The sequence below is a fragment of the Scylla paramamosain genome, unplaced genomic scaffold (assembly GCF_035594125.1).
Source record: "Scylla paramamosain isolate STU-SP2022 unplaced genomic scaffold, ASM3559412v1 Contig61, whole genome shotgun sequence".
Taxonomy (NCBI): Eukaryota; Metazoa; Arthropoda; class Malacostraca; order Decapoda; family Portunidae; genus Scylla; species Scylla paramamosain.
This window is the reverse complement of record NW_026973726.1, coordinates 527,501-537,500: the sequence shown is the minus strand read 5'-3', so window position 1 is coordinate 537,500 and position 10,000 is coordinate 527,501. Positions and strand designations below refer to the sequence as shown.

Sequence of the window (10,000 nt, the reverse complement as noted above, 5' to 3'; positions counted from 1 at the left end):
CAATAGAACGGTAGCTTGAGGGGATTAGAGCGGTCACTCTTTTCAGAAACAGGCTGAATGTAAGTAAAATTGTACCAAGAAGGAAAAGGTAGATGTTATTAAACAGAGTTGGAAGAGTTTGACTGGGCAAGGTGGAAGCATGGACGCACATTTACGGAGAATAGAAGGTCCATAAGCCTTTTCGAGGGTGACAGCCCAGCAAGGGCATGGAAAACATCAATGCAAAAGATCTTAATGGGTAGAATGTAGTAGTTGGAGGGTGGAGTGGGAGCAACAACCTCTAAATCATCTAAGGTAGAGTTTTTAGCAAATGTTTAAGCGAAAAGTTCAGCTTTATAGGTAGATGAGATGACAATTGTACCATTAGGTTGAAATAAAGGGAAAGATGAAGTTATTGAATATATTATGGCTAGGTGACATAAGTCACGAGGGGAGTTTGATCATGAAAGATTGACACTTCCTATTGATGAAGGACATTTTGGTTAGTACAAGAACAAACTTGGCATGATTCAGGGAAGAAATATAAAGCGCGTGAGGTGATGAAAGGCTTAAATACCATTTGTGGGTCACCCCTCTATCATGTATAGCACAAGAACAGGCTTCCAAACCAAGGTTTAGGTCTAGAGAAAGAGAGAATGTACGCGTTCATGCCAGACACAATCACCTCTATTATGCGCTCAGCTCACAGATGGATCTGACACGGAAGCAGTAGTCATTCCAAGGAAAATCATAATAATATCTACTGAAGTCTCCCCAGTTCTCAAAGGCAAAATGCCAAAGGCACCTCCGCTTTGGAGGATTCTCAGGAGAGATTAAAGCGATAGGACAAGATACAGATATGATGAGATTGTGATCAGAGAACCCAACGAAGTAGAAAGGGTGACAGCATAAACAGAAGGATTAGAGGTGAGGAAAAGGTCAAGAATGTTGGGCGTATCTCCAAGACGGTCAGAAATACGAGTAGTGTTGCACCAGTTGCTCTAGGTCGTGGAAGATAGCAAAATTAAAGGCTAGTTCACCAGAATGGCAATGAAGGAAGTGAAAAGCCAATTGGTAGTTAATTAACATTGAAGTCTCCAAGAAATAAGATCTCCGCTAAAGGGAAGAGAGGATGTTCTCCACTTTGGAAGTTTAGTCAAAGATTTTCTTATAGTCAGAGGAGTAAGTAGGTAAGAGGTATGCAGCACAGGTAAATTTAGTTTGAGGATGACTCTGTAGTCGTATTAACAAAGTAGTCTGTACTGACAGAAGTATCATTTATTTCTTCTACTAAATGTAGGATGATCTCTTTCTTCGTGATTCTGGACGCACAAAATATGGGAATATATCTTGAGTAATAGCGAGTTTGTCTACTGTAGACAATGTATTTCTCTTTAAAACTAGTTTTTTACGAAATGTTTAAATATTCCTTAAAGAAATGGTATATTGGCCTTGATGATTGGATTGTTCAGCTGTAATAATCTTTTGAGGTGGCGGCATTGTGTGAGAGCCAGGCGGTGCCTCAGCACCTTGTAGTTGCTGGAATACACAGACATTCGTAGCATCCTTTTTATTGAGTTAGTGTAGTGAACTTCAGAAACCCTAAAAAAAAAAAAAAAAGATTGCAAGGTGCCTTTATGATTCAACAATGGCAAGCCAAAGTCTGGTTTACAATAAGGATTAAGAAGGAATAAAAAAATGTGGTACTACCTAATCCTGAAAACTGCCTTAAAATTTTATGAAAACTCGAATAAAATTAGTCACTTTTAAGATCCACATCACCCTTAAGGTCACACATACATGTCCCAAATAACCATTAGTGTGAGCAACCTCTAGCCTATCATTATTTAATAATATTAGTGTATGTCTCACGTTGTTTATTGTTTCCCTAATACCATGCATTTTGTTTTATCTTTTTTTTTTTTTTTTTATATATTTTAGACCGATGTCACTAATAATATATAAGAACAGAAATCTGATAAAAATAAAATTCGTGCTGCTTTTTGATGGACCACACAGCAATATATCGTCAGCAAACGGCACTACGCTAAGTTTGTTTATGCCCATCATACATCTCTGAACCACGCTATCATTGATCCACGCTACATATATCATTTTAAAATATCATTAATGTAAATCTCAAATAAAAAGGAGATAAAATACCACCCTGTCTCACTCCTTGCTCAATGTATAAATAAGGACTTCGGAATTATTATTATTATTAATTTTTTTTTTTTTTTTTTACACAAACCATGTGATTCCTTAAGTAATGCGATATTATGTATGTTGGAAGATTTAGCTGCATTAGCTTTTTGCCCAGAATGAAATGATCGACCCGATCAAAGGCTTTCGATAAATCAATTAAGTTAGAAAACAACCATTTGTTGTACTTTATGGTCAGAACGCCCTTCTGAAATCCAAACTGTCTTGAATTAAGTAATACTTTTCCTGAAAAATACCTGAAATTATCATCAATTCAGACAATTTCAAATTATATGACTAGCATGACTGGTGTAGAACTGCTGGCATTCACATTTACTCGTACTTTGTTGTTCGGGGTAGTGGTTCCCTTAAGGAGTGAGCATGGTAGGTAACAGTGAACAAGACATACATTTTAAAAGTTCGCTTAAAAAAAAAAATCATCAGAGGTTCTTTTTAATAACTCAGAATGAACACCATCGCCCCCCACACCGTGACTGAGGCGTGCAATAGGTTTCCTGAGCAGTGTTAGCGAGACACGGGACACATCTTGCCTCCATGTTGCCAGTGTTTAACAAAGTGTGCATAAACACTTTCTCTGGGTCTCTGTGCTCTAGCTGACTATACTCAAATTTTCTCAGAAATATATTTGTAATGTCTTTTCATGGCAATGTTTTCCATCGAGAGAGCATTCGTACATTTGGAATTTCTTTCTTTTCTTAACTTCATTCTCAAATACTTTGATATATTTAACTTAGTTCATTTTGTTTACATTGACTTTTTTGGCAGTAATCATATCACCATGCTCAACTTTTCCTTTGGATGACCAGTTATTTATTTATCCCTCGCCACTGAGTGCAAGTGCTCAACATTCCTATTCTATCCAGGAATAATAACTTTGCACTTGTTTGTACTCACTTTATTTTCAAGCAAATCGTTTAATACACTTTCACAGCAGCACACAGATTGTCAAACAAAACATCAATATTAAGAGAGGTAGGTGATAAAGGTCTTAGGGTCCCTCCAACCAACTTTTATACGCCCCTGAAATGGAAACTCGTGGCAATTTTCTAAGTTCCTAACATATCTAGCTATTCTAATGTATTCATATTTACTTTTTTTTCCAACTTTATAATTGACATGTATGTCAGTCTTTACACTATGATTTACAATATTGTGTAATTGGCTTCCAGTAACCCATAGCTTGAATGGTAAAGGCACATGATCACATGTAATCAAATCATGTAGCATTTTGAAATCAGGCGAAGTGCGTGAGTCTTCTGCCGTCACTCCCACATGATCTAGTCATCTGCTTTGTGAGTCGCCATAACCAATAAATGTGAAACTACTACTGTTCGGTAACTGTTCAGTGTCACAACATTGCAACTCATTTCCTTTAATGAACGTGAAGTTGCGCCAGGCTCATGATGAAATAAGGGTCAGCATTAAAATCACCAGTTAAGTATATATTCCATTTAAAGTGTTGTCCTCAATTATATTTTCAAGGACAGAGAGTGTCCTTAAATATCTTTGCTCAAACGCCAATGTTATTCATAACAAAAATTACTCTTTTTCTTATAGAGAACCCCAAACCTTCCCTCTTAACGCCCTGCCAACCCAACACTCTCATAAGGATTATTATGTTAGACAAAGCAGAATGGACGATAATGCGTAATATAATTATATGTTATCTTTGGACACGAGTCGATATGACAGATAAAACTGAAGGGCTGTGAAATGATGTATTTATTATAATAGAATTAGAGTGAGCGATCGGAAATGAGAGAACTGATGTGTGATAAGTTGAATAACCTTATAATCTGAATGTCAGCATATATATATATATATATATATATATATATATATATATATATATATATATATATATATATATATATATATATATATATATATATATATATAAAGAAAGCATCAAAGCTACTCATCTTCAATCCAGCATTCTAAATGACGTACCTGAAGAGATATAAGATTCATGTAAATATTTTATACATTTTTCGTGCTGTGAATGAATAAGCCAGAATGCTGTTAGTAATATAGTGTGGAACTACGTAATAATTCACTTAGTTGCTATGAGTAGCAAGGATGTAGTGCTATGAAATGGAATGACAGTATAAATATTTTTGGAAGACTGTGACTATGTTGCTGATGTGTGTGTGTGTGTGTGTGTGTGTGTGTGTGTGTGTGTGTGTGTGTGTGTGTGTCATTTATCTACAGTCGTCTGCCCGTCACCCAGCCAGCCGTTCCCCTACAGAAAGAACTCAAAGCTCATAGTGACCCGACCTTAGAGTAAACCTGAAACCAGTTCCACACCACACACCGGGACAGCGAGACCACAACTCCTTGGGTTACATCCTGTAGCTACTTGCTGCTAGGTGATGACGGGCTACACACAGTAAGAGGCTCTCCCATTTGTCTCGCCGCGTCCGGGACTCGAATTTGGTGTCGTATTCGTAGCTGTCCGCTCTTTATTTAGAAACGAAAGCTTGACTGCTGTGAATACTTTACAGGGTCTATTTCATCCCTATAATTGGCTGATCTTTTAACAGAATCTACACCCATATTGATGACAGCATGTTGTGTGCTTATTTGTGTGTCCCCTTGTACGTCCGCAAACTGCGCATGCTCAGAACCCACTGTTTACTACAAACAAACGGGTGTTGATAAAACATGTTTGTTTGTAAACAAAGAGCGAGCAGCTAGGAACAAGGGAACAGCTACGACCACCACACCGGGCCGCCTTGTTTATGAGCGTGCTGACCAATACAATACGCGGTGTGTTCGTTTGTGTGTGTGTGTGTGTGTGTGTGTGTGCCATATATTAAATACCAGAATTGTGTAACTTGTAACAATATAATGCTCTCCTGCCGTCTTTACTTTCTCCTCTTGTAACTCCCACCTCTTCTTTCCTTTTTCTCTATTCTTCGCTTGTTTTTCCACCTCTGCATTCCATCATCCTTTATACTTCTCTCTGTTTCTCTCTCTGCCTGTGGCACTCTTTTTCCTTTTCCCCCTTTCCTGTTTCTTTTCTCCGTTATTTTACGTAAACTTTACCCTCCTTATCTTCGCTCTTTTGCATATATATATATATATATATATATATATATATATATATATATATATATATATATATATATATATATATATATATATTCTCTCCACTCTCTTCGATTGTTGGTGTTAGTGATTGTTACAAGGCTGTGTAGTATTCTCTCCACTCTCTTCGACTGTTGTTGGTGTTAGTGTTTGTTACAAGGCTGTAGTAACACTTTCTTCACGTTTCCTTTTCTTCTCCTTTGAATCATCGTGAACATTTTACCTTATATAAAATTATGCATAAAAAAAATGGAACGTGCTTATTTGCTTGCTTACCTCGTGTTTTTTATTGATTTTTTTTTGGAAAAAACTATAAATAATAATAATAATATTATTATTAACAACTAAAAACAACAATAACAACAATAAAAAGCTACTCTGCTCTTTTCCACGTCTTTTCATATAAGTCCAACCCCTCCGTAATTAACTCGTGCAGGGAAGCCGCAGAACGTCTTACTTATTCTCTAAAATTTCTCATTGACAATAAATTTTAATTCCTCCATCTATCAACTCGGAACACAATTTTATTTATAACAATAACAGTCAACTGTCTCCCTCTTCCCTCTTCTACACTGAACATCCTCGGTCTGTCCTTTACTAGCAATGCAAATCTCATCTATCGATAAAACAGCTTCTATGAAGTTATGTGTTCAGAGTCGTCTCCACCAATTTTTCTCACCCACATCCCCCAAGCTGATAACTCTGTACAGGGGCTTTATCCATCCATGCATGGAGTATATTTCATATTTATGGTGGGCTTTTCCTCTCACACTGCTCTTCTAGACATGGTGGAATCAGAAGCATTTTGCCGCATCAACTCCTCTCCTTTTTAACTGGCTATCTTCAGGTTCTCTCTCTCTCTTTACTGCAAGATTGCATCTGCTGTTTTCACACTAACTGCTCTTTTGATCTTGTAAGCCTACACCTCTTGTGCGAAGAAATTTTATTTTCTTTAACCTTTATTCTTTTGACCTTCTTCCTAAGGCAGGAGTTATCTCCAGTACTGTCTTTCATTTTTTTTTTTTTTCATGTAGAAGGGACACCAAGGGCAACAAAAATTCAATAACAATAAAAGCCCGCCGACTCCAAACACTTCTAAACTCTTGGATAAATCCCTTTCACTATATTCCATAAGGACTGGCACCTTCAGTGGACCTACTACTTCTACTGCTTTTATTACTACTACTACTATTTCTGTCGACCGTCCTAGAGCAAGAGTTACGCAGTATTCTCAGTCTTTCATTTCCTTCCTGCCTACTTTTATTTCCAAACACGTCTTAAGTTTTGGATGATCCCTTTCATTATACTCCTTAAGGACTCGCACCTTCAGAGGACCTACTACTTCTACTACATAATACTACTACCACTACTACTACTACTACTACTACTACTACTACTATTTCTGCTGCTGCTGCTGTTCTTACTGCTGCGGTTGCTGCTGCTATTACTATTATTACTATTACTGCTGCTGCAATTACTACAAGAACAACAACAACAACAACAACAACAACTACTACTACTACTACTAACCACAACAACTACGACTAGTACTCCTATTACTACTACTACTACTATTACTAATGCTGCTGCTGCTGTTGCTGATTCTGATGCTGCAGTTGCTGCTGCTGATATTACTTCTACTACTGCTACTACTACTAGTAGAAGTAGTACATGAAGGCAACAAGAACACTACCACTAACAACAGCAGCAGCAGCAGCAGTAGCAACAGCAACAACATCAACAAAACAATAACAACAACAACAGTAGTAGTAGTAATACTAGTAGTAGTAGTGATACTAGTAGTAGTAGTAGTAGTAGTAGTAGTAGCAGTAGTAGTAGTAATAATAGTAATAATAATAGTAGTAGTAATAATAATAATAATAATAATAATAATAATAATAATAATAATAATAATGGAGATAGAAGGGAGCGTGGATAAATGATGGGTGTGGAAACGAGGAAGATGGACTGAGTGGGTATCAGTCATCATGAATATCATATAAATTGAGTTGATAATAGCCTTGAGGTCATAGTGTGTGCGTGCGTGTGTGTGTGTTTGTGATGTATCGGATGTCTGTCCCTGCATGTGCATCCTTGGATCATCGGCAGTAACAAACAACAAAAGATTTTCATCAATATCTGTAACGGCATTTTCAGACTATTACGAACCAGGTTTACTTGCCTTCACATGTGCCACTGCACTTGGATCAGCTTTCCTAGACTAGCTCCTTCTAGTCAAGTGCGGGAATAAATTCGACGAATCCAGGCCCTTCCTGGTCGTCCCATACTATTAGAACTGAGATCGCCACCCGGTTTAACCCACCGACCGAGAAGGGAGTATAATAAAAGCCAAAAACGCCCCAACTTGCTGAGAAAGAATAGCAAACCACTTGCAAGGGGGGAGGGGGGGTAGCTAGGACGAAGGGCACACAAGTATAAGGCCTATATTTTGTGAGCTGCCGCCCACTAGTGACAACCCATCCAAACTCGCAGAAAATTATATCCTCCTGCTGGTAAGCGGTCTATTTACAGTGTCCCAGAGGACAAATACCACCTGTATACGATAAAGCCCAGGGAGAGAGGACAGAGCCATCAACCAGCAGAGTATCATGACATCCTCTCGTTCCCAAAGCTCCCAAACAGTGACCTCTGAAGACCAGTAGTATTTAACGGAACAAAACACTAATGATGCAGGTACACAACAGCCGACTTGACCCGAGAACCACTCCCAGACTCTGAACAAGACACGAAACGATCAGGACGTTGTGACGGAGATTGTGGTCTGGAGATGGTAAGATCACGTAGTCTATCCAAATTACCTGGCACCGCACCCGTCAGGCTCCAGCAAGGTACTTATCCTACCTAGGGCAGTAATGGCGTATTACTTGTACTGGTCCAATTGTATAGCCTTCAAAAATATACAAAAAATCTCCCGTGCCAGCTCTCCATCGTTTCCTAGCGGTCAACCAAGCCAAATGACAAAGGAGACAGACAGACAGCCTCACCCGCGCGCTCAGAGGCGTCGGTTAAGTAACATGACAAGGAAGGGGGAGGGGATGAAAAGGGGGAGACGGGGAGGTAGAAGCTAACACGCCCCGCACCTCCACCCATGCACAAACTCACTCTGAAAAGACTTCAGTCTTGCAAAAATCATTATGAATTGATTCTTGCAAAAATCATTATGAATTGATTAAGAAGGGGTAGATGGAATTTGATCACCTTATAAGGGAGGTCTACTCTTCTACTATATTAGCTATGTGTCAATGTCGACTTGAGGGAAAAAAGGAAGTTGGCAAAACTATGATGGGTTTCAAAGTAAACTGGGGAGTGCGGGTACGTATTTATCATCAGGCATTCTCTCTCTCTCTCTCTCTCTCTCTCTCTCTCTCTCTCTGTTTGTTTTGTCTGTGTGTGTGTGTGTGTGTGTGAGTAAATGATAATAATAATAATAATAATAGTCGGTTTTTTAATCTTGCAGCATTACAGCTGCCATATACTACATATTAACTTACATACTAACATACATATTACATCTTATGTATATATAAACCCTAATGAAGTATCTTACAATTTGATACTATGCCAGATGGCGCCGACCGACCTAGTAACTAGGCCCGGGATGAAGAGGTCACCCGGTGTGTATTTTATTTACAGAGTTTGTTTCTCCTACATAAGCAGCAGGTCACAACTCCCATCTTACACCAGGTACTTTATCACTGCTAGGTAAACAGAAGTGTAAATCTTACACCAGGTACTTTATCACTGCTAGGTAAACAGAAGTTACACTGCGAAGAAGTCCGTCCAAAGACTTTTGGAGTGACCCGGAAATTGAACCCGACTGTGAATCGGCGCGCTAGCCACTGCTCCACCAAGCAGTGTGTATGTGTGTGTGTGTGTGTGTGTGTGTGTGTGTGTGTGTGTGCAAGGACGAGTGAGGGAGATTGAGTGTGTGAAGAATACTGAAAGCGCAAGAGAGAGAGAGAGAGAGAGAGAAGAGAAGAGAAGAGAAGAGAAGAGAAGAGAAGAGAAGAGAAGAGAAGAGAAGAGAAGAGAAGAGAAGAGAAGAGAGGAGAGAGGAGAGGAGAGGAGAGGAGAGGAGAGGAGAGGAGAGGAGAGGAGAGGAGAGGAGAGGAGAGGAGAGGAGAGGAGAGGAGAGGAGAGGAGAGGAGAGGAGAGGAGAGGAGAGGAGAGGAGAGGAGAGGAGAGGAGAGGAGAGGAGAGAGAGAGAGAATCAAATTTATTTCCATTATTAGAATGAAATAAATGAACTCGATAAGCTAAGATAGTGAAATATTAAGATAAAAACAATAAAGTAGAAGACATACATTATAAGTAAAATTTTCACCTGGAATAGATGACTTGGATATTTCTTGAGGCAACGTAAAAAGGAAGGCAAAGAATTCTGTTTTTACATCACGAGTGAGGCTGTTCCAGAAAGAAGGCCCAGCTACTTGAAGGGACTTCTCTGCCATGCAAGTATCACATTTTGATATGTAGAGTTGTTGTTGTTGTTGTCTTGTATTGATAGTATGCTCATTCACGTCACAAACAGTTGGGAGTGTGAGGAGTCAGTGTGGTAATTTTTTATGTGCGTCACATTAACAATAGCAACACGTAACTCAAAGAAGTACTTTTGCTTGATCTTAAGTCATTCTAGTTCCTCCAAATATGGAGTGATATGGACGTGTTTGGCTGCTCTTCCTAGTGT

General features: G+C 38.8%; 1 protein-coding gene across 1 annotated transcript in view; it reads left to right on the top strand.

Annotated features, from left to right (window-relative positions):
* LOC135098422 (probable serine/threonine-protein kinase DDB_G0282895) overlaps window positions 1–10,000 on the top strand; it is a 20,902-nt gene that overhangs the window by 1,255 nt on the left and 9,647 nt on the right. Inside the window, exon 1 of the mRNA XM_064000783.1 lies at window positions 1–4,591. This exon is cut by the window's left edge and continues 1,255 nt beyond it. The gene's annotated coding sequence lies outside the window, so the exon portion shown is untranslated. The remainder of the gene's footprint in view (window positions 4,592–10,000) is intronic.